At 40.3% G+C, this 24,360-nt stretch overlaps 1 protein-coding gene across 8 annotated transcripts in view; it reads left to right on the top strand.

Moving 5' to 3' along the window:
- The window catches only part of Tpk1 (thiamin pyrophosphokinase 1), a 321,619-nt gene that overhangs the window by 244,941 nt on the left and 52,318 nt on the right, over positions 1 to 24,360 (top strand). The gene's annotated exons all lie outside the window — the stretch shown is intronic.

The raw sequence follows: 24,360 nt of genomic DNA, 5'->3' as shown, positions 1-24,360 counted from the left end.
AAATGTTGATGCACCCTTCAAAAAAACAGAAAAGAAAAACTGCCAGACATGGAATCACTCAGCCATGATTAACCAGTTTATCTCAGGCTGTATAAGAAATATGTACCACACCATGTCATTCTTTTCTAACATGTTTACTATTGAAACAGTTTGAAGATAAAAAAGATTATTTTTAAGTCCTTTCTATGAGTCAGTGATGAAATAATTAGGAAAATTGGAACTGCTTTGAAACACATCTATAGACTTGTCAGTTTGAAAAGAAAGCAGGCCTCCTCCCTGCATATAAGTGTGTAATGGCTTTGAAGCTGTTCAGCTGAAGCTGGCATGAGCTCCATTAGAAGTCTTTTAAAAACATTGCAACCTAAATCAACTGTTTTAGTTCCTACATTTCCATTACTTACAAAGATCCTAAGTAGACAGCAGTAAGCTCTCTTCCAGATCTAGTGGTGACCACATTTTCCAGTCCTGGCACCAGGAAGGATAAAACACCAAGCCAAGAGACAGATGGGGAGAGGTGCTGTAGCCCAGCATGCTAGTCCTGATGGTAATGGGAATCATAAGTCCAAGTATAGTTCCCCTAAGCCCTTTAGAATACCTTTCATCCTCTAGTTCCCACGGTACTATGTACATGCTGAAGAGTATAATGCTTGATCTTGCCTAAATGCAATATGCCATTATCCATTTTTTAGTTATAAGTGGCTTTGAGTTTTGAAATAATTGTTTTTCTCTACATCTTTATGATAATAAATGAAAAACTGCTGGGCATGATGGGGCACATCTGTAATCCCTAGCATTCAGGCATCTGAGGCAGGATGATTGCCACTAGTGTGGGGCCAGACTGGACTACCTAACTAGTATCAGGCAAGTTAAGAGTTAGATTGCCTCAAAATGCAGCCAATACCCAGCAACTTCTTAGCACATACAAAGAGATAGAATTGAAATTATCTATCAAGAAAATTCTTGTTCTAGGGGCTTCTAACATGGGTTGTATTTAAAAACAACAAAATAAGTATGATTGTATATGTTGATGACAGAGAAGTGGGATGATTTTGTTCACAGATGCCCCCGTTTTACTCAGTTCTACACTCTGGTAGGTCACCATTGTTCTGTCACAGCTGCAGAGGAGGCTCCAACCCTGAGAAGAAAGAAAGAGCTACAGTAGCTTAGTTCTCAGCCCTTCTCGCATCAATGAGAATAACCTACTTCTCTTGTGGGCACCCCCATAATCAACTGGTTTCCTGCTTTATGCTTTCACCTGCCCATCTAACTCACTTTAAGGTCTGGTGCCACAGGTTTTGAAAGTAGTCTAATATATCTGTTACCACTCCGCAAACCCACACATCACATTTTTACATTTTAAAAAGTATGAAAGTTACCTGTGTATCATCTTGAAGAGCTGAAACTTTCCAAATAGTTTTATTGCATAGCAGCATGATATCCACATGCACTGAATCAAGCCTTGCACAAGAATTGCTTAGACTCTATACCATAGGAGAGAAAGGCGTCTCATAGGTCACTGTAACTTAGCCTTCACTGCAAGCACCATGTTCTCCTGCACTGTTATCATAGTGGACTCTGTTTCAGGAGATTTGTTCACACTGACACTCCAAGACTGCCAATAAAGTTAAACTTAAATCAGAGGGTGGAGTCAACATTCAGCTGGCCAGGATTAACCATAGAATTTTTGGCAGACCCAGATTAGGATAGAGAGAGACAAGAAGGAATAGGGATAGGTTTAGATTTTCAATCCGAGAATCATGGAGAGACTGGGTCAGATTATGTTTCTCCATCGCTCTATGGATCTACCAGGTTTTTACCCCAATATCTGACTCCTGGGTTTTATTTAATTATAAAACAATAAAAGTAGTCATTTCAGGACTCTGCTCTCAAACACACAAGTCTCCTGTTCCCACTCCTTGGAATGCACAAATGTAAATCACTTTAATGAGCTAGCATGTCAGTGATATGTCTTTATGGTCTCTGCTGGTAAGTATGATGGTTTTTGTTTGATTGGCAGCTTCTGCTTCCATACTTTGCTACTTTTTTTTGATGGTTTCTCTCTTTATTCTCTCATATTGGCTTCATACTTTGCTACTTCTACTTCCTTTGCCCTGGAATTGCTTATTCATGGAATGTTATCAGTCCCTGATCATCTTTTCCCTGATTCACCTTTTTAAATCTATGTGCATGTGTGTGTGTGCCTACCAGAGTTTATGTGCACCACCTGCATGCAGGTGCCCATGGAAGCCATCAGATCTCCCAGAACTGTAGTTCCGCGTGGTAGTGGCCACCATATGTAGCTGCTGGCCATTAAATCCAGGTCTTCTGCAAGAGAAGTAAGAGCTCTTAACCTCCGAGCCCTCTCTCCAGCCCTTTTCATCTTTTCTTAAGTTCTTTTAACAATTTCAGGCATGTATATAATCAGTTTTGTTATTACCCTGTCTCACCCACTCCCTCTCCTGTTGAAATCCTTCTTCCCTCCAAGCCTCCCTCCTACTTTCTTGTCTTAGGGTGTAGTGAGAAAGGATGAGGACTGCTTAGTTGTACTTCTTATGGGAGCATGAATTGGGGGTTGTTTACTGCAACTTACCAGTGGCTATTTCCACTACAGAAAAAGACAGCTTTTCCTCAGCAAACTTTAACTGACCATTGTCCCTTAGTGATGAGTAAGACCTCATGAGCCCCACTCCTCTGCATGATGAAATGTTGATGGGTCCAATCCTGTGCAGGTAACTGAAATAAACTAAAAACTATAGGAGGTTGTTGAATGCAGAGAGGGAACCAAAGGAGCCAGAAAAAGGAGATGATGACTGGCAGAGGTCAGTAAGGACGAGTGTAATCGCACGGAACCCTTTATTGTTGGAAAAGTCAACAGAAAAGCTCAAACTAGATTTCAGGGATAATTTGAACTGACTTGACTTAGGTGTTGCCCCAGGGAAATTTAACATCATTGGAAACTGTTAGTACAAATACCTCTTAAGATTCCTGCTTTCATCTTTGAAGACTGAATTTGAGCCTGACTTTCTGACTCCTAAACAAAATCATGTCTAGAAGACATTGTCTCCCAGCAGATGTTCTGGTTCTCTGACTCTTACAGTCAGAAAGTCCTAACCATCACTCCTTGCACACTACCTCCTCAGTCAGAAAGTCCTAACCATTACTCCATGCACACTACCTCCTCCGAGCCAGCACACTGACCTCTGCCTCTTGCAGCTTCCTTGGCTCCACTCTACTCAGCCGTGTGCTGTGATCCGTGGATTCTCATAGGAGTCGGGGGAGCAACTGGGAGGAGTTGGAGAAGGGCAACCATAACCAGAATATATTGTATTTTCTATAAATAAATAAATCTATTTTCAGTAAAAGAAAGAAAATAATAAATTCTTAAAAAAGAAAAATGTATTGAAATTGTACATGTTAGACTGGGTCAAAGTTAGTAGATCAAATAACAGAGAAATCTCACTTATTAAGCCATATGCAGACATACCAATCCTTGCCATGAAAACTTTCAGAAGTCTTTAAAGTGGACAGAAACATCCCTGGATATCCTTCAGTAGGTAGGTGATGAAGCCTAATCTGGATGACCTGATTCTGTACCTTTAGCCTGTTCTTGATTTTGGTTATTTTGCAGCTCTGGGTACTTTGAGTTTTAACTGCTGGCCATGATGTATATGATTCCTGTTCATATAAGTCACGTAGCTTCTTGTTCTGTACAAAGAAAATGGGTTATCGTTGCCTGTAACTAGACTGTTTTCTGTCTATGAGCAGATTCCTTTCATCAGCCCTGACCATAGATGTGTCTGTTGTTTGACTCTCCTTTGGACTGGTGGTTTCACTTACTAGGTTTTCTCATTAGTAACAGAAGTAAAACACTTGGCATGTTTATTTTCTTTTTCACTATTTTACCCTTTCAAATTAGTCAGTAGCACAACGTATTAACACCACCACTTAGGATATTTGAGGTATCACAAGCTGTTCTATTATATTTCATCAAAAACAAAACAAAAAAACCAACCAAACAAACAACAACAACAACAAAAACCCTTAAGCTCTTTGTGCTGAGACTGGGGAGACAGCTCATTCAGTAAAGTGCCACACAAGCATGATGCCAGAACTCATGTAAAAAGCCAGGTGTGGCTCCTGCTTGTAATCAACAATGTGGGGGAGGTGAGGGTAGGCAGATCCTGGGGTTTACTGGCCAGCCAGCCTAGCCTAACTGACAGGCCAGCAAACAAGGTGCACAACTCCTGAAAAACAAGACCTGAGGTTAACCTCTGGCCTCCAAACACATGTGCGCATTCTTGCACACACCTGTCCACCTGCACACAGACAAACATGCTCATACACATCCATATACCCACACATACTGACACCTGCACACACTTATAAACTACATACACTTAGTGAAAGATTATTTTTGCCAAACCCAATATCATAAACACTTGCTCCTGTGCGGCTGTTTAGTGGTTTTTGCTCTTAGCTTTGGGTTCGAGATATCCACTTTGTGTTAATTTTTAGACATGATATGAGGTGATAATTGAGAGCCAGTATGTTGGTTCCTATAAAGAAATTAACTGTGGTTCCAATAGGGATTGTCTGGATTCTGTAAATCACACTGTAGAGGGCGCCATCTCAACAGTGTCAAATCTTCCAATCGGTGAACACAGACTGCTTTTCATTTATTCAAGTCTTAACATTTTGAGCACATTTTGATGACATCGCTGAGTTAGTTTTGTAGTCCTTTTGTTCCATTAATTCCCAAGTATTGTTCTGTTTTTATGTTGTATGACAGAATTACTGTGGTTCCATTTCATTCACATGTATCAATTGTGCATCAATTGATTTCATGTTACATTACCCTGGCTAGCTATATTAGCCAGGATTCTCTAGAGTAACAGAACTTACAGAATGAATATCGAGAGAGAGATAGAGAGAAAGAGAGACAGACAGACAGACAGACAGATATAGATGTGTGTGTGTGTGACTTATTAGAGTGGCTTATGGAAGGTCCAAGAATCCAGTAGTTGTTCAGTCCATGAGGCTGGATGTTTCTGCTGGTCTTCAGTATAAACTGGAAGGTTCTATGCCAGTGAAGGAATGGACTTGCTAACAAGGGCAAGAGTAAGTAGGCAAAGAGTGAACTTCCTTCTTCCATGTCCTTTAAGTAGGCTTCCAGCAGAAGGTGTGTCTTCCCCCTCAAAAGATCTGGATTAAAGTTGTGTCTTCCCAACTCAAAGATCCAGATTAGAAGTGGATCTTCCCACTTCAAATGGTTTAGTTAAGCAAAATCCCTCACAGGTGTGCCCAGCCATATTGGGGTTTTAGTTATTCCAGATGTAGTCAAATTGACAACCAAAATAGCCATCGCAATAACCTTTCTGAACAGTTTTTGTGTGGTTTTTAGTGGATTCATTAGCACTTTCTTCACATGAAAATATGTCTACAAACATGGTTTTTCTTATTCTTTTGAAACCTGGATGCCTCTGATGTATTTTACCTCCCAAATGTGAAGGCTAGAACCATCCATACAAATTTGAATATAAGTTCAAGTAGACATCTGCCTTGGTCCCAGTCATTAGAGAAAGGCATCCACTGTTTCACAGTATTGTGTGGATGTCTGTCATACTTGACAGAACACTGACAGCAGACCAAAGAGACAGTTCTACCTAATCCTCAGTTGCTAATCCAGTGAGCTTCCCGGGTTATTTACAGGGATGTGAGGAAGAGAGGGCGAGCAGGAGCACAGGCGACGAGAGAGCGGCTGCCTCAGTGAAAAGCCAACCTCTGTGGATGATGATGCACAAAAGCTGTGTCACTGGCGTTCCCTTGGCTTTCAGGACCCTTCTGTGAGGAGTCCCCTAACCCCTGTCTATTGTGTGGCGAGAGCCTCTTGAGCCTTGTATGAATTTTGTGAGTTCCTGATCCTCATGCTCTGTGAGCTTCTTGGATCTTAGGCACGGTCCAACCCACTTCAGGAGAGAACATCCTTTTGAAAGAAATAGCTATACTAACTCCACCCTTGATCCATCCCTTAGGGTTCGTTCTGCTTCTCCTGTATGGTGTTCCCTGAGCCTTACAAAAGATGGTGTGGGTATTTGATTAGTTTTTTATATTTGTGGCTGAGCAATGGACCACTATGCAACAGCCACTTATCCTCAGCAGCTTGACTGATGATGAATCTCTGCAATAACCACTGTCCACTGAAAAGGGGAAGTAATAGTTGAGAGGTGTAAACACAGTGTTCGGGTCCATTTTTCTCTGATGCTGACTCTCCAGTTTCCCCCCTTTTAAGTGACCTTTGATGATAGGAGAATCACCTGGATAACGTACATTACTATCACCTCAAGGTTTTTAACTTACACCCGTGTGACTCTTATCACATATCATAGGCTCAGTGTCAGAAATTGTAAGTGTACATTGAGTACAGGCTGTCAGTTCAACCTAGCATGTTAGGCTTATAATCAATGGACTTAATAATGCTCTACAGTAACATCTTTAGTACAGATGTATGCCACTGCATTTTCATAATCACTCTGAAACTAGGCATGAAGATTAGATTCTTGAGAAAATCCATCTCAGTGTCATCATTCATTATGACTTTGGGGCACTAGTGGTGAAGACTGAGGGTAAAAGAAAAACTGATCCTGCGGACATGTTTCATTTGGTGAGAGTCACAACTCCCTTTCAGCCCGATGTCTGTGACCCAAGTCTCAATGTATAATCTAATGCTTGGGAAACACAAGGAATCCCTTAGGCCAAGGCTATGGCTCCCCTCACTTAACCATTCTCTTGTTAGCCACGTCTCTTGTTTGTGGTCTTTAGTAGCCCTAGAGGCTGTTCTGATGGGAGAGGCTGGTGCTTTCTACTCAAGATGGGCAGCAGTCTGAGGGCGATTAGGTGAAAAAGCAGGAGACACAAGGCTTGGCTTCCCCTTGTGAATCTGATAGACATGTGTCATTAGAATCTCAGGAGATGATCTTTTGCTTCACACATCCCATGCACACCATGAAGCGGCCTGTGAGCCCCTGACGCCAGTGTCACTTTATTCCTGCCACTTCCACACGTGCACACTTGTACCATGACACAAGCTTGGATTTCCTTAGCAACTACACAGATTTTGTCTGCCACGTGCTATAGATAATGAAATATGCACTTTTGATGAGTTCTGCAACTGGCATTTTAGAAGGAACATACTCATGTCTATTTTTTGAATACCTAGTATACTGATTTTATTTGTCAACAATAAATGAATAGAATTGATTTTTACAAATTTCTTAGTTATTAAACTCCAAATCATTCTGAAAGGTTTTCAAATACTGTGTTTATAAGCAAATTACCTTTTCAAGCATGTAGAACTAATGACTTGCAAAATATCGCAGAAGGAGTAAGTGTATACACACATGCACACACATTTCCCTGACTTGGTTCCAGTACTGTCGTTTGTGTTTTAGAATCTGAACCGGACATGAATGGTTTTTCTTCTTTAAGACCTTACCCTTTTAGGATTCTGCTGAGAACACAAAGAACCAACAATAATTTACTGTGTGTCCTCCCCATCCTGTTTTATTTTTAGAAAACACCCAACAGTCTGACAACATACATTTGTGGTGGTTGATTCTGGCCATTTAAATATGAAAACAATTAGTGGGCATTTGTAGAGAATATGACAAATGGGAGTTTGTGTGTATGCCAGGTTTTCATTGACCTGTGTTCAGGAACACTATTCTAACTCAAGTTGGCCTCCCAGCTTGTTTAACTGAGTTGATTTTGCAGTATTTATGTGGGCAGGTTGACTGATGAGTATGACTTCAGTGGAAGCTCAAGTCCCTTTCTATTTTCCCTCCTCCACATTCCATTTTTGCACTGATTCGGATGTGGGCCCTGTGCACTCAGCCATCCAGTTAATATATCCAGACAAGAAAGCAATAACTTTAGTGATTACATGAATTATAGAGAAAGAATCAAGGAGTGTTGTGAATAAACTTTTACTGTGGGAACAGCACACCAGGTATAATTCTCTTCTGGGCCCAAATAATAACACTTTATATTCTGAATAGTTCTTTCACATATTCTGGCCTGTCCTTTCTCTAAACTCAATCACATAACTTAAGCTTCATATTAATGTGGAGGAGATACCATTATCCTCATCTTATAGGTGAAAAACTAAGACAGACAATACTGAATGGATTGTTCAAGTTCATGTTTTCTAACTTAGTCCTTTGTGTACATGGATGAATTAATCACCCATCATTCGCTTGTCTATTTCTTTAAGTTTTAGACATTATAAAGAGCCTATCTCAGAGTCCTTTCTCAAGATGAGTTTTCCCCCAAATTAGGCAAAATATATAGAGAACAAACAGTTTAGCAATTAAAATTATGTAGGCATCACCTAGGATATTCATTCCAAGAGCTGAACTATTAACACATAGGCCAGCATTTTGTGGATTGCACTCTAATTTACATGTAACTTAAGTTCACTGTGACAGCTCCTTACAGGAAGGATTATAAACTAAATGTTGTCATTTATCATGTTTCTCAGGGAAATTATAGCAAGAATTCAAGGGGGGAAAAGATGTATCCAGCATTCATGAAGGGAACTAACCTGTTCAAAGAGGGTTTTGTAGCTAGGATGGTTTGGCTACAGAGCCCTAGCAGGTGGCTCTCTCAGCAGGGAGCTGCTGCTGTGTTCCCTAGGTTGTTTGGAGGTCAAATTGCTACAACAGAGAGAAAGAGAGAGAGGGAGGGAGGGAGGGAGGGAGAGAGGGAGGGAGAGAGAGAGAGAGAGAGAGAGAGAGAGAGAGAGAGAGAGAGAGAGAGAGAGAGAGAGAGAGCTGAAAACATTTGAAGAACACCAGGCTTATATAAAAAGAAGTGGAGCTCAAGATGGGGAGGAGGGAGTGCTAGCCCTGCAGGCCCAAATAGAAGCACCTTTACCTAAGAATGTGGGGGTTGGGGGTGATGCTCATGTGTGAGTGTGTACCTGCATACAGGCAACCCAAGTTAGTTGTGAAGTATACATATTTTTATAATCACAAAATGTATTTTGCTGTATTTCAAACAGTAATCAAGGTAAAGATTATACACAGAACAGCTAGTAGAATACAGCAAAGTATTGCACAGAATTGTTTCCTCTCCAGACAAGAAAGTCTAATTAAACCAACTTAAGAAAGTAACGACCTCTGGCTTTGAGATTATAAAGCAGGCAAAATGACAGTGTTCCAGTGCCTCCAACCTGCTGACAAAATACTTATCTAGATTGTTGTTTAAATAACTTGCTGTCTCTGTTATTTCTTTCTTGAGTTTTCCTCAAAATATACTAGAAAAAAAGGAAGTATATAAAGTAAAAAGATGTTTACTTCCATTACTGATGTGCAGGAAGTGTTGGCAACGGGGCTCAAGTTCCAACACCGGCACCAGTGACTTGGACAGTGCCGGGACATCACATGGGTTCTTATCACACAGAGGACCAGTGGGTGACTACCAAGGCTTCCTTCATTTTGAGAACTGGTAAACCCACAGAGAAGGGATGCACCCAGATAACCAAAGCCAGAAACTTGATTTTCTAAGAATAAATGCCTCTCCCTAGTGTCCTGTGTGGTAGCAGTGAAAAGTTCCAGAGAAGCTGAGTCAAAATGAGAGTTGGGGACCTCTATGTGAGAGTGTTGGGGGTTCACGCTGCCCTGTGTAAGTTATTTGTGACTTAGGTCACTGCATGATGATGGCTTTGAACACTGTAGACCAACCACAATGTCCTAATTATCTACCATCTGATGCTGAATCTTGAAATAACAACTTGTCTTTTTCAGCCATCCCTAGTGTGTTTATTTTTCCTATATGTATGTGTCTTAAGGAATGTACTCATAAAAAAATTATCAAAGCAAGAAAGCTTTCTGATTTTTGTTTACATTTTTATGTATTTATTTTGTGTGTGGGTGAGTGGCCATGGCATAAATGTGAAAATCCAAGGACAACTTTGTGGAGTCTTTCTCGCTTCCCATTTTGTGGATTCTGGGGCTAGAACTCAGATCCAGCAGGCACCTTTAGCTGCTAAGCCATCTAACTGGCTTTCTAGTTGTTTTTTTTGTTTTTGTTTTTGTTTTAACCAAATAAAATTGATAAGCAATTTTACTTAGCTATTTAGAAAATTACTAACTTGCAGAGTAAAAGTGCAATCTTTCTGGAAAATGAAATGAGTTGTGGGCAATTTAAACTTGGCATATCAGGCAGGAAGTATAGGCAGGACAAAGAGAGAAGAGAATTGTGGGAACAGGAAGGCTGAGGCAGAGAGACACTGCCAGCCTCCGCCATGAGTACCAACATGTAAGATACCGGTAAGCCACAAGCCATGTGGCAAGGAATAGATTTATAGAATTGAGTTAATTTAAGATATAAGAACAGCTAGCTAGAAGCCTGAACCATTAGGCCAAACAGTATAAATAATAAATAAATAAATAAATAGATAGATAGATAGATAGATAGATAGATAAATAATAAACTTGGCATATAATTAAGAAAGGTAAAGAATGAGACCTTTCTTGGCTCCACTGACTTGTATCTTACCAAAGGCAGGTTCTCTATAAGGACAAAGGTATTTTAGTTCCTACTGCATCACATGGTGTGTGCTGATTACAATGGGAACTAAGTACAAAGGACTCAACTCTATGGGAAGAACCATTACAAAACTTGTGTATGGTGGGAGGTCTGGCTTTTTTCGTGTAGAGCCAAGAGAATAAAGACAGAAATGGCCCTAGTAAGCTTCTCCTCTTTATTTGATGCTCCTGTAATCGTAGTGTGAATATAAATAGTCATCACCTTCCTCATCATCCACTGCTGTCTGAAATGAGTAAGTGGACTGACTATTTCAAAATCTTTTTCATCTCTTGCATTACTCTTTGTATTTTACCTTAATTGGTAAGAATGTACTGTTTTGTTCTGTCCTCCCAGGAGCCTGTTGAAGCATTTGATATTCAGCATCATGAGTCACCCTCCCCACACACACCCCGCCCCCCCGGCATACCTCATAACTCCATCTCTGGTATTACTAGAATATGTTTTCCCTTTAACAGCTCCACTAGTTTCAAAGGCCATTTAAAATCATACTGTAACAAATCATGGTGTTCCTTATCAAGGGAAACATTTTCTTTCTTTTCAATTCTTAGTCCATGAAACTTTTCAGAATCTATGACAGTTAGTGTCATCCTCTGTACATGCTTCCTCTTTGTATCTGGAGTTTTTTCCAGTCCTGCCTGGCCCACAGTCAGGACAAATCTCTTTCACCCGCCAGTCTCATAGCTGCTCAGACCCAACTGAGTAAACACATAGACTCTTATATTATTTAAACTGTTTGGCCTAATGGCTCAGGCTTCTAGCTATCTAGTTCTTACATCTTAAATTAACCCATTTCTGTAAATCTATACCTTGCCACATGGCTCGTGGCTTACCAATATCTTACATATTGGTACTCATGGCAGTGGCTGGCAGCGTCTCCTGAATCAGCCTTCCTCTTCCCAGAATTCTCTTCTCTGCTTGTTCCACCTATACTTCCTGCCTGGCTACTGGCCAATCAGCATTTTATTTACACAAAGCGATATCCATAGCACCTGTTCCTTTACTAGAGTGAATTTTCCTTGGATCAGATGCCAATGCTGGTCTCCTCCTACTTATGTACATTAGTGCCATGCCTAACTCATGTAATTAACAACATTTTTAAATGAGCAAGTGCATCTTACCTACATGAATTTTATAATGAGACAGAGTCAGTGGCACTATGGCAAAAAGTAATGAAGCAGAAGTTCATTACCAAAAACCACAAAAGCAATTAGGATAATGAGGGATGGGTTGAATTCTAAGTGTGGAAATTCTTATATACCCTGCCAGGAATTGATAGAGTTTAAAGTGATGTGACTAGAATGTGAGATGTGTGTGTACATGTGCATGTTTGCATGTATATATGCATGTGTTTGTGTGTATGTGTGTGCATGCATTACTAGTCAAAGCATGAGTCAATGTCTAAAACATTTCATTAAATTCTACTTTCAGATGTTGAAAATGCCAAACACACACACATTTGAGGGCAAATATTGTAAAAATAAAGGATAATGAAATCAGTTTTCTCATTAGTAGTTCTTTATTCCTGAAACCTCTAGTATTTGCCTAGTAAAAACATAGAAAACAGAAACCCTCAATATGCTCTGTTTCCTATGGGGCATTAATGATGAGGAAATATTGGGGTGTCTTTGAGAGTAAGGAAGTTTTTCTTAGTTCTTAATGAGCTCGGCTCACAGAACTGTGGTCCTAGAAAACTCAGCCACCAAAACTGCCCTGAGCCAGTGGCTTTTGGGTTCTCCTCTCTTGAATCTTGCAGAAGGACATTCAGAGAACACAATGGGTGGGTTTTAGAAAGACATTTACTATAGATCCTAAGTAGGTGCCTAAGAATGAAAGAGCAGGGAGAGATCAGTTGGAAGTCCTACAATGCAGGTTGGGGCTCATCCCGAGGAAATAGGGAACCATAGAGCTGCTAGACTAGGGGCTTTTTACAACATTTAATAAGAAACTAGGGGAGGGTTGAGCTGGTTAGCTGATTGCACCCAGCCAGGTGTCCATCTGCCTCCTCTCAGTTCCAGTCAGGTCCTCACATACAGCCTGTAGGGATAAGAGGTAACATGGGAACCGGAACCAGAGCTCAGAACTGCTGGTCGGGGTCCCTGCCCTTGCTGGCCTGGTTTTATTCCCTGATCTCATTAACTGCATTGTATCAGTGTAAACATTGGCTTTACCTTTGTTGCCATCATTTTGTCTACTGTGTCCACTTGACAAGGCTGTACCTTGTTTACAGATCATTTGGTTGTACTCCCAGTCCTACTTAACAACATCCTTAGTTGACATTGATTGACAGTGGGGCTACTTATCCAAGTTGTCCTTTCTCTTCATAGAGTAAGTTTCAGGGGGAACTTTACTCATTTCCCTAGCACAGTCAACTGGGGGAAATAACTAATAACGTGGTATTTAGCCTTGGGAAACAGATTAACAGGTGAATAAGAAAGAGTAGAGATCATGTAAAAGGAAAAAATGAAACATGAAATGAGGCAGGAAGAGGGAAAGTTCTTCCAGGTTTGCTAGGGGGAAGCCATCACTGGAAGAGGGGGCTCGTGATTTGAATGAGATGGAAAAGAGATTCAAGTAAGTGGTTTTTACTGACGAGGTATTTAAGTTACTCTTGGTAACACAGAAAAGTAGCAGCATTTTAAGAACAGAAGGCAGTGTACATATAAGATCAAATCATTCAGAGTCCCAGCACTGATGGCAATTGGTATTGGCAGTGGATAATGGCTAGGGGAAAGAGAATCTTTTTTCTTAAGGGATTTAGCTGCTAGGGTAGTAGGGTGCATGCTCCAGGGAATAGCACTGCACCTATGTACACAGGGACATCATTAATTGGATTAATTGGTTTGTTTAAAAAAATAGGACAAGAAGTTCCCTTATTTGGAGGGGAACATTTGGTTAGAGTTGGGAGAGGAAATTGGGAGGTAAATAGGATTAAAATCCATACCATGCAAGCATGATAATCTCAAAGAAGAAATAAAAAAATTCTTTTGTAAAAAGAACAGATCAGATTTCTATCACTTAGAGGTTTGGGGAGTATTTCACATAGACTAAAAGTACAATAGCAGTATATTATCAAGCCTTTTAATAGAACCATATTGGTTATAGCAGAAGATATAAGTACATGGGGATTCCTCTACTGAGGTCTAGGGAAGTGCTTTCATGAGTATAGTGCTTGCCACACAAGCATGAGAATATGAATTTGGGTTCTAGAACCCCACATAAAACTGATGGTGGTACATGTCTGTAATCCCAGTATTTCTAAAACAGAATGGGAGATTGGGAGTGGGCAGTCCCCCAAAGCCCATAGGCCCAGATATGGCATATGCAAGGTGGAAGAGGAGAAACAACCTCTGAAGTTTTTCCCTGTGCTACGTGCCATGACACTTGCATGCCTATACACACACACACATTGTTTATACATATATATTTAATTTAAATTTTTAGAGACGTAGAAGATGGTACTAGAAATGGCATGCATATTTATCAGTAAGTGGAGCGGGGCAACTACCATATCAGTCATTATTCTCTAACAAACTGAAAACAAATTTGTCACTCCAAAGTTAATAAATATATTTTTCCCACACTATTCTCAACAAAAAAAAAATGTCCATCTTCTCTTGGCCTGATCTGAGCCTGTTTGTTTGCGAGTGGGGGGTGGTGTTGTTGGTTTGTTTTCTTTTCTTCTGTGTTCTTGAGACCCCTCATACCTTTACGAATCTGAATGTCACTACTTGTCAAGCAAACATTCCCATCCTATCCCTCTTAGCTCTTCCCATGTGCACAGAGATGTCTGGAATATGATCTTCCATCTGCTTTGTGTATAACTTATCCCTTCTGCTCATAGAATACCTGCTTTAGAGTTGTTGCTGAGTAAACTTTTATCAGAAGACTTGTGCACAAAGTATGTATCATGTAACGTGACGATCAAGCAAACATAATAGCTATTGTCCTATCGGGTTTATCCCCCTGCCCCATTAGCAAACCATCATCTAGAGCCTTGCTACGATCAAAAGCCTCAGATTCAGTCTCCCTTTTCTCCCTACCTCCTCTTCCAGGACCTCACCCTGATCTGAGTCCAGATTGTCTTCTTTTTTAATACTATTGGATCACTTGTTTAACCATGCTTTATAAAGCAGTACAGATCTTTCTAAACCTAAAGTGATGACCTACCACTCCCAGTTTGAAGCCTTCCAATACATTTCCCTCATACTTAGAATAAGAGGCACATTCTTGCCTGTGTCTCACCTATCCAAATTGGTTGCCAAACCTGTCAGTTTATGAACGTATCTTACCTTTTAGTCTCTGCCTAAGGCCTTTAGACTCTGTCTAGGATCCTATTCCTGGGGCCTTCTAGTATACCTTCCACACTGTTCTATTTGATGTTACTTTGAGGAAGGAGCCTTTCTGGTGTAAGTCTGACTTGGCATGGAGCCCTCCCCTGCAGAGCATTCTCCATCCCTTCTCCCTCTTTTTTTTTTCATTGTTGAAATTGTCACTATTTGAAAGTATCATATGAAATGTAGACTGTCTTGTCTTCTCCTCACCAAAAGGTAAATTTGATGAGATCAGCACCATTTGTTTCTCTACTGTACCGGGAACTGGTGGTGTAATTCTGAATGAGTAAGCACTGAAAGAATGTTTTCTGAGTAGTGAAGGAATCCTCAACAAAGATTGCCTCATCAGAGAAAAATACAAGCTCATGATCCTAAGAGATAACCAGATTTAATGGGTTGGGTCAGGTGGCTAACACTATTCCTAATTCATAGATTATCAGGAAAGGAGGACTCACTCAAAGTGTGGGCTTGTGAATGCCTTGCTAGAAATGCTCAAAGAGAATGATGTAGCCGTAAGTTTCTTGGGTCCCACAGCTGCTCGGACCCAAGTAAACACACAGAGGCTTACATTATTTACAAACTGCATGGCCTATGGCAGGCTTCTTGCTAGCTAGCTCTTAGAACTTCACCCATTTCTATTTATCTGTAAGTTGCCATGTGGCTGTGGCATTACCTGTACTTTCACATCTTGCTTCTTTCCTGGCAGTGCTGGTGTCTCTCTCTAGACTCTGCCTTTCTCTTTCCTGTCTCTCTCCTTGGATTTCCTGCCTGGCTATAACCTGACTCAGCATAGGCCAGAGCAGCTTCTTTATTAACCAGTCATAGCAATACATATTCACAGCATACAGAAAGACATCTCACAGCAGAATGAAAAGCTAAACTACTTTATTTTGGCCAGAAACAGGGATAATGGGTCATGTGCTTCACAGAGTTGGGGTGGAAATGGTACCAAGGTATCATTGGGAGACTTAGACCAAACCCAGAGGGGTTGTAGACAGGGAATTCCTGGGATAGAATCAGAGTGTCTCAAGTAAATCTGAAATTATATCCTTCCTGTGAAATAATGTGACTGGCTATGATATTCCTCAGAGAGCTGACATAGCCATTGTCTTGAAAGGAACCCTGTTCATCAAGGTAACACAATTCTATATGTCAAAAAAATGTTTTCCCTTAAATCCATGACTTTCACGTATCTATCAAGTCTATTATTATGATCAATCCATGTGAGTCTATTAAATGGGTAACAGAACTTATTAAGATATAAATTAAGGAAATACACTCACAATTACAGAATGGAATAGACAGTAGAAGTCATCCTCTGATCTGACCAGTAGCGAATCCACCTCATGGGCAGGAGCAGGAAGAAGGGGCATGTGACCCTTCTCCAACTACTTATAAGAGGTCACATACAATGGCAGGAAGCACCGCCTCCTTTGGGCCTTATATCCCAAGGTCATGAACAGAGCAAATACCACTACAGTCTATTATCAGGAGACAGGGTCAGCACTTCAATCCAATAAAGTCTCTTAGAGTCATTGTCTTCCAAGTCATGCATAGTTCATGGCCAGTGCCTTGGCATGGACAGTCTATCTCATGCCCTAAAGTCCACAGACTGTTTTCTGAATCCCACCTTTTTTTTCTTTTTTGGTTTTTTAAATCTTAAAGTTTTCCCTTGTTCTCCAACCAGATATAAACTTCCATTTTTATGAATTCTCAAGTACATATTAAGTCTCTTTAAGGGTCATGTATCTTTTAAATTGTACTATTCTGTCTAGTTGCCTTTAGTCCCCTTTCTCTAACTGTGCCCAGTTTTAGAGGAAGAAGGAGGTAGTTTAAATGTTTTATTAATTGTTATGCATTGATTAACTTCCCTTTGGCTGAAATTCTCACATCTCTGGAATTGAAATGATAGGGAAGTTAGTATCACAGGACTTTGTAAAAGGTTCAGCAAGATGGTGCTATCTATGCATGGTACAGAGAGTGAAGAGTACGTATTGTTATGGTGATGACTGCTATGGATACTCAAAATGTCATTCTGCAGCTAATCTAAGAGTGACCTAATCTAAATGACTATCTAATATTCTAATGTTGATGACATTCTTAAATGTTGACTGTCAGGAGCCAATGAATAAATGTAGTACCAAGAAGTCTGCAGTGAATTCAGGCCTATATCCTTAATTAAGAAAAGTTAACAGTAGAAAATCACTTCTGAGTCTTATACACAGGAAATTGAATTTCCTGATAGGTAATTTAAAATACTTTGGGAGCATAAATACACCTGAAGCACTTGAGCTCTAAGTCAGTGACTCAGAGAACAAGGGCATACAATCCTGAAATAAGCAACAGCAAATGGCCACTTAAGCTCTTAAGAGCAAATTGAAGAAAATAAATTAATTCTCTTAAATGTGCATGAAACTTCTGCATGGGGAAGGTACTGAAATGGGGCTGAGTGGTTTCTTTTGTTATGTGTGTTCAGAAGTATTAATAATGCCCCTGTTAGTGTAGTGTCCCTTTGAGTAGAACAAATCCCAGAATCTTTTGGCTTTTTAAATTGTTTCTCAAGTAACTTACATTATAACCAGGGAAATTCTACTGAAAGAACACATTGGCCTCATTGATTTGGAAATGTAGTGAGTAAGTTTATCATAGTTAGGATCCCAGGGGGAATGGAAAGTGGTTCTGATTACATTGTTAGAATTTTGCAAAGGCTGACATAACTTTGGAGAAACTTCTTCTAAGTTAGAAACTTACCAAAAATTTTCCCTAAAATATAATTTAATCAACTTCTCCCATGCATTGTGGAACAGCAGTTTAAGATCTAAGAGTCCATGTGCTCAATGTAGACTACAGGGTGTATTTAGAATATTTATCAGAATTATTACTCAATTATTTCCAGCCCTCATCAGATCTTTTCATTTTTGTTATGGGAACCACAGACACTAAAATCATGGTATTTTATGCCCTTGCATACTTAAAAGCAAATTTTATGGCTATATAATTGAATAAATAAAGGGAACGGAGCCAGGAGAGGCAGAGATGCCAGAAGCAGAAGCAGATTATCAACAAAAGGACGATAGGACTCCAAGCTGTGCTCTATTCACATGCTTGGAGGAGAGCAATTCAAGGAAATGGCTTCTGCACTGCACACACTGATTCTTGGGATGCTTTCCTTCATGGCATCATTTCATTTTGATGCCAAGGCAGTGAAGGGGAGCTTGGCAGCAGAGCAAGTACTGGAACTAAGGAAACCTACGCTATGGGCAGATGAGGCTTAGGAAAGAAATTGGCAACCCTGCCTGAGGACAAAAATAGCCAAAACAATTGCCAAGAACCATCAAATGAGTAGAGCAAGAATATAAACTTGATTTTTTTGAACATGGAAAAATATTAAATCTATTCTATCTGTTGTGATACAGTTGATCTTTATAGTAGAGTAGTTTGAATGTAATTGGCCCCCATAGTGTCATAGGGAATGGCACTATTAGCAGCTGTGGCTTTGCTGTAGTGGGTATGACCTTGTGGGAGGAAGTGTGTCACTGTGGGGGCAGGCTTTGATGATGACCTTGTGGGAGGAAGTGTGTCACTGTGGGGGCAGGCTTTGAGGATGACCTTGTTGGAGGAAGTGTGTCACTGTGGGGGCAGGCTTTGAGGATGACCTTGTTGGAGGAAGTATGTCACTATGGAGCCAGGCTTTGAGGTTTCCTGTGCTCAGGATACTGCCCAGTGTCTCAGTCGACTTACTTTTGCCTTCTGATCAAAATGTAGCCTGCAGGATGCCATGCCCCTTAACACCATGCTCCCCACTGTGATGATAATGGACTGAATCTCTGAAACTGTAAGCGAGCCCCCCCACCCAATTAAATGTTTTTCTCTTTAAAAGTTGCCATGATCATGGTGTCTCTTCACAGAAATATAAACCCTAACTAAGACACTCTCTCAATTTGTATTATTGCAATGATTTCTATTTTGCCGTGATGCTGTGAAGAGGATCAAGTTGGGCAAATTTTCCTGTTGCATTTTTTTTTTAAAGATCTGTTTGTTATACATACTGTGTTCTGCCAGCATGTATGACTGAAGGCCAGAAGAGGGCACCAGATCTCATTATAGATGGTTGTGAGCCACTATGTGGTTGCTGGGAATTGAACTCAGGACCTCTGGAAGAGCAGCAAGTGCTCTTAACCTCTGAGCCATATCTCCAGCCCTTCCTGTTGCATTTTAAAACACAGCTTCTCCCATGAATACTCCTGTGAAGTTTAAATAGTGTGTAGTGTGTGTGTGTGTGTGTGTGTGTGTGTGTGTGTGTGTGTGTGTGTGTGTGTAAAATGAGTCTTTCTCTTTCCTGTCAGCCAGTTCCCAAATAATGACATGGAGACTTATTATTAATTATGAAAGTAGTTTTTAGCTTAGGCTTGTTTTCAACAAACTCTTATAACCTCATTATAAGTTAACGCATATTTTTATTAATCTATGTTCTACCACGTGGCTTTTATCTATCTTCCATTCTGTTTGTCCTACTCATTCCAAGTCTCCTGCACACCTCGATTCACCCCTACTTCCTCTCTCTCTCTGCCCAGAAGTCCCACCTATACCTCATGCCTAGCTATTAACCACTCAGCTCTGTATTAAATCAATCACAGCAATATATCTTCACATAGTGTACAGATATCCCACAACATGTGTGTAGGTGCATGTCTGTAGTTGAACATTTCCTTTAATGTGAAAGACTCATTTGTAAGCTTTATAACATTTTCTTTGGTGGGGAACAATGGTATGTCCTGGGCACAAACAACCTACAGAGATGACCCAGTTTGAGCAGAGGTAAAGAGAAGCAGAAGCCCATTCCCAGAACCAAGACACCATTTGAAATGGACTCGAGTATTTGTATGGCTGATTCATGCAATAGAGGAGGTGTTAAAAGAGAATGATGCTAGAACTACAGGTGGGATCCACTTATGGAGGCATTTTTTGTGATAGAAGTCAGGCTTGGCTCTATAGGCAATGGAAGGAATTTTTAAGCTGAAGGGACAAATGATCACCTTTGTGCCTTAATAAATGTGACTCTCGAATGATGATATGTACTAGAAAGAGCCTGTTTGTTTGTTTTTTTATTGAACTATCTCAGTTCTGCATTTGTAGAGGTAACCAACCGTCTTATTAAATAAGAAACACAGAACCAATGTAAAGAAGAAAGCCAAGAGATCAGAGCTAAGAGCCTTACCCGCCTGCTGCAGCTATCCTCTTCAGCCAAGAGACCTCTCCGAAAGAGAGCTACTTTCTGTCTGTTTGTCTTTATATAGACTTTTTGTTCTGCCTTCTCATTGGTTGTAAACCCAACCACGTGACTGCCTCGTCACTGCCTGTCTGTACAGACCTCCAGACACACGTTGGAGCGTGTGTCTCCTACGCTGGCTGTATTCTTGAACACACAGAGAGCTACCTAGCTCTGCCTACCAAGTACTGGGATTAAAGGCATGCGCCACAAACGCCCAGCTCTGCTATGGCTTGCTATTAGCTTTGACCCCCGGGCAACTTTATTTATTAACATACAATTAAAATCACATTTCAGTACAAATAAAATACCACCATATGCATTTATCTGAGTAAACACTCATTTTATTTTTCAGTGCTGTCCATTATCTGAATAAAGTCTCAGAGGAAGCAATACTCACTCTTTATCAAAAAGGAATGATATACTTGGAACATTTTTTAAAAGATTGTACTGACTGGTTTTGTGGGTCATCTTGACACTACCTAGAGTCACCAGAGGAAGGAGTCTCAGCTGAGGAAATGCCTCCATGAGACCCAGCTGTAAGACATTTTCTCAAGTAGTGATCAATGGTAGAGGGCCCAGCCCACTGTGTGTAGTGCCATCCCTAGGCTGCTGGTCCTGGGTTCTATAAGAAGATGGGCTGAGCAAGCCATGGGAAGCAAGCCAGTAAGCAGCTCCCCTCCATGGCCTCTGCATCAGCTCCTTCCTCTGGGTCCTGCCCTGTTTGAGTTCCTGTCCTGATTTCCCTCAGTGATGAACAGCAATACTAAAGTGTAAGCTTAATAAACCCTTTCCTCCCCACTGGTTTTTGGTCATGGTGTTTTCGCACAGCAGTAGAAACCCTAACTAAGACAAAGATCAAATCTCGATTAATTACTCTTTTAAAAATGATTCTTTTTACTATGTGCTTCACTTTTACCATCTACCTTCATCCTCAGTGTCTATGTATATATGTAAAGGATGTTTTCATCTTCAATTATTATTTCTGACATTGTTTGATTCAGTCCACCACCACATACACATCTTTAAAAGTCCTTTCTCACCATTTAGTCCACGTTGTCATCAGACTTCTAGAGATCTCGCAACTCAGCCTCCAAAGCCCCAGGGTTATAGATATAAGTGATGCATTCAAACACTGATTTCTGTAATCTATTTTATCCTGTTGTTGTGTTCAAACCTGATGGCCTAGTTTAATGTCAAACACTTTTGTTAAGAAGTGATGTGATTTAAAGTACGAATGTAGTTCTTCAGACATTGAATAATTATCCTGTTGCCTCTCCACCACCTTCCCTTATCTCTGTGCATGGCACAGTACTTAGCACTGTTGATGGAAGGATTACAGATAGAATTCAAGTGGGGCCTCAGGAATGGGCAGGTTACTGTATACTTACAAGGCTACCACCTACAGCTGCTTCCTTGAAGTGTATCTATCATAATTGAATGTGGATCTTAAAGAACTCCTGGGATGAAGTATTGTCACAGACATTGCTACATTTCTAGTGATTAATTTGCTTTCTTAATAACTCCGTGAAATATTTCTCTAATCAATGCACATGAGCTGTCATCAAAAGTAGAATTCCTAATTCTGAGCCCAAACAGTTGGGGGCCAACCAAATCAGGACCTTTAATAAAATTTATGAGGAAAAACTATCAATCATTCATTCCTTCTCTGTAGCTCTGAATATATTATTGAAATTTTTGATCAAAGTTTTTGTACTAAAAATTACCCTTTTAAGAAATTTGAATAGTATACATATTAGTACATAGTATTATCTAATCAAAATTTGATTTGTGACAGTGAATCAGCTAATATATTCATACTTTTAATCCTGTTAACAACTTCAGAATTGGCTGATAATTACTTTAGAATTAGAGGCTCTAATTTGTACATTGGTAATGTGTTTCCAATCACCATCTAATGTAACAACAATAATAAATTACACTCCTGTCTTCACGAGATTGTGATAGACAGCTGAAGAATAGAATATCAAACTTTCCCTGGAGTATCAAATTCACGTGAAGTTTTTGAAGATTCATTGCCATGCTTACCACTGTGCTAGTCAAGGCCTATTTGTAGCTGTCGGTGGTTTTACTTAAGTTCCCCCTGTGTCTAAGAGAGCCTCATCAGTGGCATCATTACTGCCAGCCAGCAAAGGTTCTTGAGAGGCAAACAAACATAAAAGCCAAACACTTGCTCAGGTAGATTTTCCCACATCTAGGATAGGTGTCCACTACCTACATGGCCAAACGGGCCTCCAAAAGAAGATTCTAGTGCCCTAGTATATCTCTTCTGATGTGTTTTAAATCTATGCAGTGGGAGTAAATAGGTTAGCAAAGGGTTTGTTTTGTTAACATTTTCCTGTGTTGTAAAACACTTTGCTCAACTAGCAGAATCCTAAAGCATAAAGGTAACTAAGTGTAGTTTAAGGTGCAACACAAATTCTGTCACACTGACATCAGTTAACAAAGTAAGTTCCTGACACAGTCCATATATTCTCACTATATGACCTCTTTTTTTTTCCTGCAAGAAATAATGACTAATAAATATTACAAGGGTATGCACCAAGAGAGTACTCAGTAATGGTTGATCAGATACTCTCTGAGTGTTTTCTGTGAATTGCCTCAGTCCTCAATGTCAAGTCCTGTTTTTCTGCATGGTTAGAAATGAGGTATTATGATTATATATTACCTGATGTTATGGTTTGGATATGAAATGGCACCAAAAGCTCATACTGAATGCATATTCCCCTGTTTGTGACACTGTAAAGAGGTGATTGGATCACAAGAGAACTAATAACTTCATCTGCAAACTAACCCACTGGTTAGTTCATAAGTCAATGGCCTGTAAGTCGACCAGCCTAATAGGGGGATCTAAGGCTTGCTGGATTAGACTGTTAATGTCCACCTGTTTCCATGTCTTCATCTCTCCCTCCCCCTCACTCTTTCCTCCTTTTGTTATTGCCATGAGATGGACCTCCTTTGCCAAACTTCCTTTCCATTATGAAATTCAGCTTCATCTCATGTTCAAGCAGTAAACCCACTCACCATAGACTAAAATCTTTGAACTCAGGAACCAACAATCAATTTCTACTCTTTTAAGTTGTTTTTCTTGGGTAATTTGTCATAGTAACAGAAATTTAATTAACATACCCAGGGTCACAAAGACTTTAAGTGATGCAGTGGAGCTGGGATTCTTTTTTTTCTGGCCATCTTAACTCCAAAGTCCACAATATGCACACCATCTCCTGTCTAAAGTAAAGAAAAATGCTCACCAGGATTTTCTTTTCTTTTTGTTTTAATGTACATGAAGAGAATTTGGCAGAAAATTAGCTATGAATGTCTTTTTAAAAAATTGTTAATTTATATTTTACGTGCATTTTTATTGTGTTGGCTGCATGTGTGTCTGTGCGAGGGTGTTGGATCCCTTGGAACTGGAGTTGCAGACAGTTGTGAGCTGCCATGTGGATGCTAGGAATTGAACCTGGGACCTCTGGAAGAAGAGCCAGTGCTCTGTACCCCTGAGCCATCTCTCCATCCCCTAGCTACGACTTTCTAACAAATTAGCCCACAAGAAGTTTAGTCTTACATACCTTTTCCCCCCTACTTCTTGAAGTAGTTTTTAAGAAAATTCAGCTAAGATTAAGCATAGTTCTCAAACCTAGGTGCTAAGTACAGTCACCTGGGGTCTGTAACATACATTGGTAACACATCCTGGTGCCACATCAGGAGAAAAGAAAATCCTGGTGAACATTTTTTTTTTTACTCTAATTAGTGGTCGAAGTGCTGGGTTGATACAGAGCTGCCTGGGAGCTTCCTCTGCAGCTGAGGTCGGAGGCAGCGCAGCAAACTGCCCTGTGTTCACGTGTATGATTACTCAGGGCACACATGACACAGGAGCACTGGACATGTGGGATAGGCCGCCAACAGAAAATCACCCTAAGCCTTCCAGTAATGGGATCACTGACTAATCTTGAGCCTTGAATATCTTCATCACATATACTTTCCAGAACCAAATAATGCACCAAAATTTTTCAAATGAATCCTTGTAAAACAGCCTAGGGCATGCTGCACATCTAACCCCTAGCTTAATGCCTTGTTTATGGTGTGAAAGTGGTGAGAGCTGGGTGTTTGGAAGCCACTGCTTAGGCTCAG

The sequence above is a fragment of the Peromyscus californicus genome, unplaced genomic scaffold, assembly GCF_007827085.1.
Source record: "Peromyscus californicus insignis strain IS unplaced genomic scaffold, ASM782708v3 Scaffold_6__1_contigs__length_162567912, whole genome shotgun sequence".
Classification (NCBI taxonomy): Eukaryota; Metazoa; Chordata; class Mammalia; order Rodentia; family Cricetidae; genus Peromyscus; species Peromyscus californicus.
Note: the sequence above shows the minus strand (reverse complement) of the source record. Positions and strands in the feature narration are given on the sequence as shown.